This window comes from Phragmites australis, chromosome 21, assembly GCF_958298935.1.
Source record: "Phragmites australis chromosome 21, lpPhrAust1.1, whole genome shotgun sequence".
Classification (NCBI taxonomy): Eukaryota; Viridiplantae; Streptophyta; class Magnoliopsida; order Poales; family Poaceae; genus Phragmites; species Phragmites australis.
The window spans coordinates 16082748-16089196 of record NC_084941.1 but is presented as its reverse complement, the minus strand read 5'-3'; the positions used below and the strand labels follow the sequence as shown (position 1 = coordinate 16089196).

At 47.3% G+C, this 6449-nt stretch overlaps 1 pseudogene; it reads right to left on the bottom strand.

Moving 5' to 3' along the window:
* Nucleotides 1-252: 252 nt before the first annotated feature.
* LOC133903186 (phospho-2-dehydro-3-deoxyheptonate aldolase 1, chloroplastic-like) lies at nt 253-4535 on the bottom strand (annotated as a pseudogene).
* Between the last annotated feature and the right edge of the window lie 1914 nt (nt 4536-6449).

Genomic DNA, 6449 nt, shown 5'->3' with positions numbered 1-6449 from the left:
GGTGAAATCACCGGATAAATAGAGAGCGATGAAGTCGAGAACTAATTCTACACACCGGATAGTCCGGCGTAGCAAAATATGATCACCGGATGAATTTATACAGAGAGGTTGTAAACTATCATCTGGCCCATTTCAATGCGCCGGATGATCCGCTGTAAGACAGGATTAATCACCGGAGGTTTAACGGCTAATGGAACAGTTAACGGCTATTTTGTCAGAAGTATTAGCACCGGATATTCCGTTGTGAAGCGTGTTATTCACACCGGACCTTCCGGCGTTAAGAAAAAGTTCTGGATTGTTAGGCAATGGCTAATTTTTGATCCTTAGCCTATAAATACCCACTCATTTGGACCTCTCTCCATCTCTTGCGACCCTGTAGCAGCTCATACACTTGGTGTGTCATTTAGAAGCAAGAGATATAGCACTTGTGTCAATTCTAAGTTCTTAGTTGAGGATTAAGGACTTTCTTGAGTGCTTGAAGAGTAACAAGTGTGCATCTAGCTGTTGTCTAGGCTTGGTCTTTGTCAAGTGAAGCTTGAGGCTTGTTACTCTTGGTGGTTGGCAACACCTAGACGGTCTTGGTGATCGGAGGTTTTCTCGGTGAGCTCTTGGAGGACTTGTGGGAGCCCCGGGAAGAGATGATGTACTTGGTTTGGTGCCCGCCAATCCGGAGATGGAGAAGGGGCAATCAAGAGGGAGCACTTGAGTCTTGATGACTCAAGGGGGAGCTACATCCTTGGTGGATGCTCCAACAAGGACTAGGAGGAAGTGCCAACTTCTCGAAACCTCGGGAAAATATCGGTGTTCTCTTCTCCAACTATTTACTTTCCCGCATTTTACTTTGAGTATCTTTGCTATTGCGAGTCCTTCTTTAAAATTCTCTCTCTTGGTTATTTTGCTTATTTAGTTGCCTTGTCCTAGTTTAAATCACGTAATCGCATTCTCTCTTATCTAGGCTAAGATTTTATTTGTTTAAGCGGTAGAAGTTTTAATTAGCGCCCAATTCACCCCCCCCCCTCTTGGGCCATTCGATCCTTTCAGATGCAACTTAGCGGACGATTGTGGGATGATCGGGGCCAAGCGGGGTGTTTGGTGCCGGATGATCGAGGAGACCGAACGGATTGAAGGGTGATCCTAGCTGTACACATGGAGGTCAAGTATGGAAGATAGATGGAGATGGCATGTTGACAAAGTCAAGCGGAAGAGATACCGGTGCAAGTGACAAGGTGGCCCGAGGGATCGGGAGCAGGAAAGACTTGCCGGCGGTCAAGATCACAAGACAGGGTATATGTGTCGACATTGGGAGACTTGCTTGAAGTCAAGAAAGTGGTAATGATCCATGCTTTGAGAAGCATGCAAGGCGTTTCGTAGTTTAGCCTCAAAACTGTGGGAAGGATGAAAGTGCATGTGGCATTATCACGAAGCTTGCGTCAAGGCGAAGCTAAGTTATGAAGGCATCCGATTGATTGAGAAGAAAATGAACCAAGATGCCCTCGGTTGTAGGTAGGAGTGTACTACAGGAGAAGAATATTTTAGTAATAAAGAAATTTGGCATCCAAGAAAACTAACAAGATTTATAAATAGAGGGATATGGCTATGTGGGAGGGTGAACCAGCCTTTTGAGCAATTCATATGAGAGCTTTGTGCTAATTCTAGAGGAGAAGAAGAGAAGTGCTTAGCCTATATATTAGGTTAGAGCTTTATAAGGAAAAATCTTTGTAATTCGTCTAAAATATGGTTGACCTCTGCAAGCAATGAAATTTATGTTTACTCTTGTGCTTGAATGCACCTCCTTTTAGTTTCCCTCTATTGGTTCCCTTGCGAGTTTGCAAGTTTTTCGTCCTTCGGTTGCGATTTTTGTTTTCATGTTTAAGCTGGAATTTCTCACCTTGTTGGAGTGGTTTTTTTCATTGCTGGAGGCATAAAATTCACGTACAAATATACACAATTGAGTATTAAATTCTCTGGTCTCCTATCTATCAACGTGAAGATTTTCTTCACCCGGTGTTTATCTTTTTTATATTTGGGGGTTTTTTATCAAGATCCAATCCTTGTGTGGGGATGCGTCATTGATTGATATGCTGTGAAACCTAGTGTTCGATTCCAATCATGAGACCCATAATTGATTGGATTTTCAAGTTTGAATTTTAAATTTTTGAATCAATGTTCTATTTTGGTTGGAACTTGCAGTCCAATCCGGAACTTCCAGATTTTAGCTTTAAATCGTCACAGAGAACCCAAAGTCAGAGTTCATCCAGAGCTTCCAGATACCCAGAACTTCCATATTGCAGGACTTCTAGATAAACAGTATTTTCAGTATCGAGTTTTTGTTGTGTTCTTTGTTGAGTTTTGTTGAGATTCATAGTTCATTTGGAGCTTCTGGATACCCATAACTTTCAGATTGCACCGAAACTTTTGGATAAACAGTATTTTCAGCATTGAGTTTTGTTAAGATTCATTTTTTAGTGTATTGGGTGAATACAGGACCTCCAACAAAAGAGGGTACTCCAGCAGAAACATAGCATAAATAGCAAGGAACCTGACAAGATTAAGCCTTACAAAGGACATTCGCCCATCACCGAAACCCGTTTGAAAGGGCAGTAGAACGTTCATATTTAGCTTGAATTGAGATTTTGGGATGTTACAATGTTGGGCTTCGATGACCACCTGATCCTGCGCTTCCTCAGCCTCTGGCCGATGACGAAGGAGAGTTCCAGGGACTGGGACACGTTCAGCCTGGGGTCGCAGTGAGTGTAGTAACGGCTACTTAGGTCGTCAAATGAGATGTTGCATGATCCACCGATGCACTCAGTTACATGTTACCCAGTCATCTCAAGGTGAATGCCTCCTGGGTGGCTTCCTTCTTGCTCATGCACGTCAAAGAAGGCATGTACCTCAGCCTGGTTTGGACGAAAAGACCATGCTTAATTATATTAGTCTATTCATATAGCTCCAAGAATAGGTGACGAATATGCTACGAGAAACTGTATTTTGAGTTTTTAATGTGACCATAAACATCATTATTTCACGATACTTTTACGATTGAAGCATAGAATGAAGGTATTAGTACTGGTACCTAGTATCAAACTATATATGGCACATACCAAAATGGAGTCAAAGTGACGAATCTTCACGCCGCAAGGAGCCACGGTAGTGTTACCGTGCATGGGATCAGTGACCCAGGTGACGATCTGTCCTGCACGGCGAACAGAACGGATGAGATGAGGTAACTTGGCCCTTATGTTCTCCGCCCCCATCCTCGTGATGATGGTAATTCTCCCAGGCCTATTTGATGGGTTCAGTATCTCGATCAGTTTCACCAACTCGATGGGTTCCATTTGGTCACTCACCTACAATTAACCGCATATATATTGCAAATTAAATCATGTTTCGCATATATGAGCATCTATCCGCGTGTGTATTAGTGTCTGTTAAATTGGACGAGAAGAAACCAAATTGGCTTTAGTTAGAAGCTAGTTAGGTACTGAGTGACCTTGATGCCCAGAGGGTTGGAGACACCCCTGAGGAACTCGACATGAGCACCGTCGAGCTGGCGAGTGCGCTCACCAACCCAGAGCATGTGTGCAGAAGAATCGTAGAAGAGACCAGATGAGTCGTCCTGCCGGGTCAGGGCTTGTTCATATGGTAGGAGGAGGCATTCATGCGAGGTCCAGAACTCGGTGCGCTTCGATGACGACTGGTCCGCCGTTAGCTCAGCTGCAACCATGAAGCCGAGGGCTTCATCCACGCTCTGTGCCAATTCAAGGTACCTGCTGTCGCCCTGCTCACCGCGTTCTGCGAAATCCAGGTCCCACTGCGCAACGCGCTGCATGGAGGCGGCGCACCATCCGGCGGCGGCGAACGCCCGGAGCAGGTTCAGCGTCGCGGCCGACTGAGCGTAGGCGCGGACCATCCGCTGCGGGTCGGGGGTGCGGCTTTTCTCGTCGAAGGCATGGCCGTTGATAATGTCGCCGCGGTACTTGAGCAGCTTCACGCCGTCCCGCACCTCGAACACCTCCGACCTTGGCTTCCCGAACTGCCCGGCTATCCTGCCAACCTACGCACGCACCAATCCAACACATATCAATTGTTGCATTCATCCATTACATCTCTTCAGTGCTTTATGTAACAGTGTTGTGGAGGTGGCTGCATGCATGGTGGGTGGGTACCGTGACGACGGGCATCTGGGCACCGAACATGAGGACCACGGACATTTGGAGGAGCACGCGGAAGGTATCGTGGATGTTGTCGCCGCTGAACTCCTTGAAGCTCTCTGCGCAGTCGCCGCCCTGGAGGAGGAAGGCGCGGCCCATGGCGGCGGCCGCCAGGCGCTCCTCCAGCTGGCATGCCTCTCCGGCGAGCACGATAGGCGGGAAGCTCTCGATCGCCTTCAACACCGCTTCCGCCTCCGCCGCGTCGGGGTACTCCGGCTGCTGAAGCGCCTCCTTCGTCCTCCAGCTGTCGACCGCCCACTTCGCCGGCGGCGTCGTCCTAGGCGGAGTCTGAGGCAGGGCCGAGGGCACGGGCTTCCCCATTTCAGGATTCCAGGGCGATACAATTCGGATTCGCAACAAAATTAGGCTGGGCTTTATCGTAGGATCTGGAGATACTACTTTGCTCGATTGAGGAGGGTTATATATAAGGTTCTCTACCACAGTCGTGTTTTGGAATCATACTCCTCTAGTTGTAAATATAGGTCGTTTTAATATTCTTAACTATTCTTTAAATATAAATTATTATTAAATTTATATACATTTTTTTCTCTTTTGTTACTGTCTTTCTCTTATTTAATAAATGTTACTACTCTCATAAATGAATGAGTTATCTTTTCCAATACAGAGTAAATAAAAGGCAATAAGGTTATTTGATCTATTTTCTTAATCCTTATGCACAAGTCTAAAACGACCTACATTTGCAATTAGAGGAAGTAAGTGATATCCGTGAATTTTTTATATTTTGGCTATTTTAAAAAAATCTTTCCACATGGGAATACAATATTAAAAACAGACTATTTTTAGGGTGTCAGTGATTATGACATCACTGTTAAATAGCATGTCCTCGTAGCTGTTAGGGGTCGTTGTTAAGCACCTCCGACGGCTCCATGGTTCAGCTAGCCCATGCCTAAGGAGCCATGCCTCTTGAAGTCCTCATCTCCAGGAGCCATACCTCCTGAAGCCTCCATCTTCTAGAGCTATGCCTCCCGAAGCCTCTATCTCCCGGAGCCATGCCTCTCGAAGCCTCTATCTCCCGGGAATCGGGCAAGCTTCAGGAGGTATGGCTCCTGGAGATGAGGACTTCAAGAGGCATGCCTCTCGAAGCCTTTATCTCCCGGAGCCATGCCTCCCCCAGAGCCCCCATCTCTGGGGATCGGGCAGGCTTCACAAAGGCTATAGGGTGAGTCATCAAGCCTCGAGAAAGATCGGTCAGGAGGGGAACGTCAGTCATCCTTTGCCTGCAAAGAAGTAACTGGAATTAAATACCTAGGTTAGTGGACGCCACCCTAACACCCCAGTACAATGGAGGTTATCCTGACACCCCTAATAGCGCGACGCTAGGCCGCAATTGGGGACCGGCTCACCCCTCAGGGTACATGCACCATAATAGTTACTATGATAGATATTTATCCTCTATGCAGGGTAAAAAGTAGTTATTCGGGATAAAACCCAGTAATTCGGTCAGGTCATAGATATTTGTACATCATGATAACTTGTACACTAAGCTACATACCACTACATAAATAGGGGGTAGTGGTCATCTGGGAAAGAGAGATCAAAAGGAGAACGCTCAAGGCAACACATAGTACACAAAGGTGCCCAAGCGCTAAACCATGTTGTGATACTCCCCCCAGGCCGATCCATTTTTCTACTATCAATACATTTGTGGTGTTCCTTCCACTCAAACTTCGTCTTTAAGCTTGAGTCTACTCCTTAGAAGAAACTCTCGCCGTACTTGCTAGGGGAAGACGAACTCTTGCACCAACAGCGCGCCATCTGTGGAGACTCAAACACAGAAGTGCTAACAGAGGTAGGATGCCACCCAAGAAGAAGACAACCAAGGCCACAGCAATGGCGGTCGAACCCGCGGTCACACCCGTGTGACAGTCCAGGCAACTAAACATAGGTCATTCCAACGACGGCCCCCCAACCGGGGGAAACGAGGGCCTTACAGCCACCGCCGACCCAGCCATGACCATATCTGTGGCCGGCACTGAAGGGCCCTCTACTCCAGAGACCTAGCTGCAAGGCGAGGCACCCGTTGCGCCCCTAGGGGCAGTGGCTGGTGCCACCGCGGTAAACACCATTCCAACTGAGCGTCAAACACTCTTGGAGGTGCTCCTGACCCATGTGGAGGAACTGCAAATGGCCCTGCAGGTCGAGCAGCAAACTACCCGCATGACCGCCGCCGCCCCCGTGATGACTGGCGCTATTCCGACCCAAGCCCTACGGGCA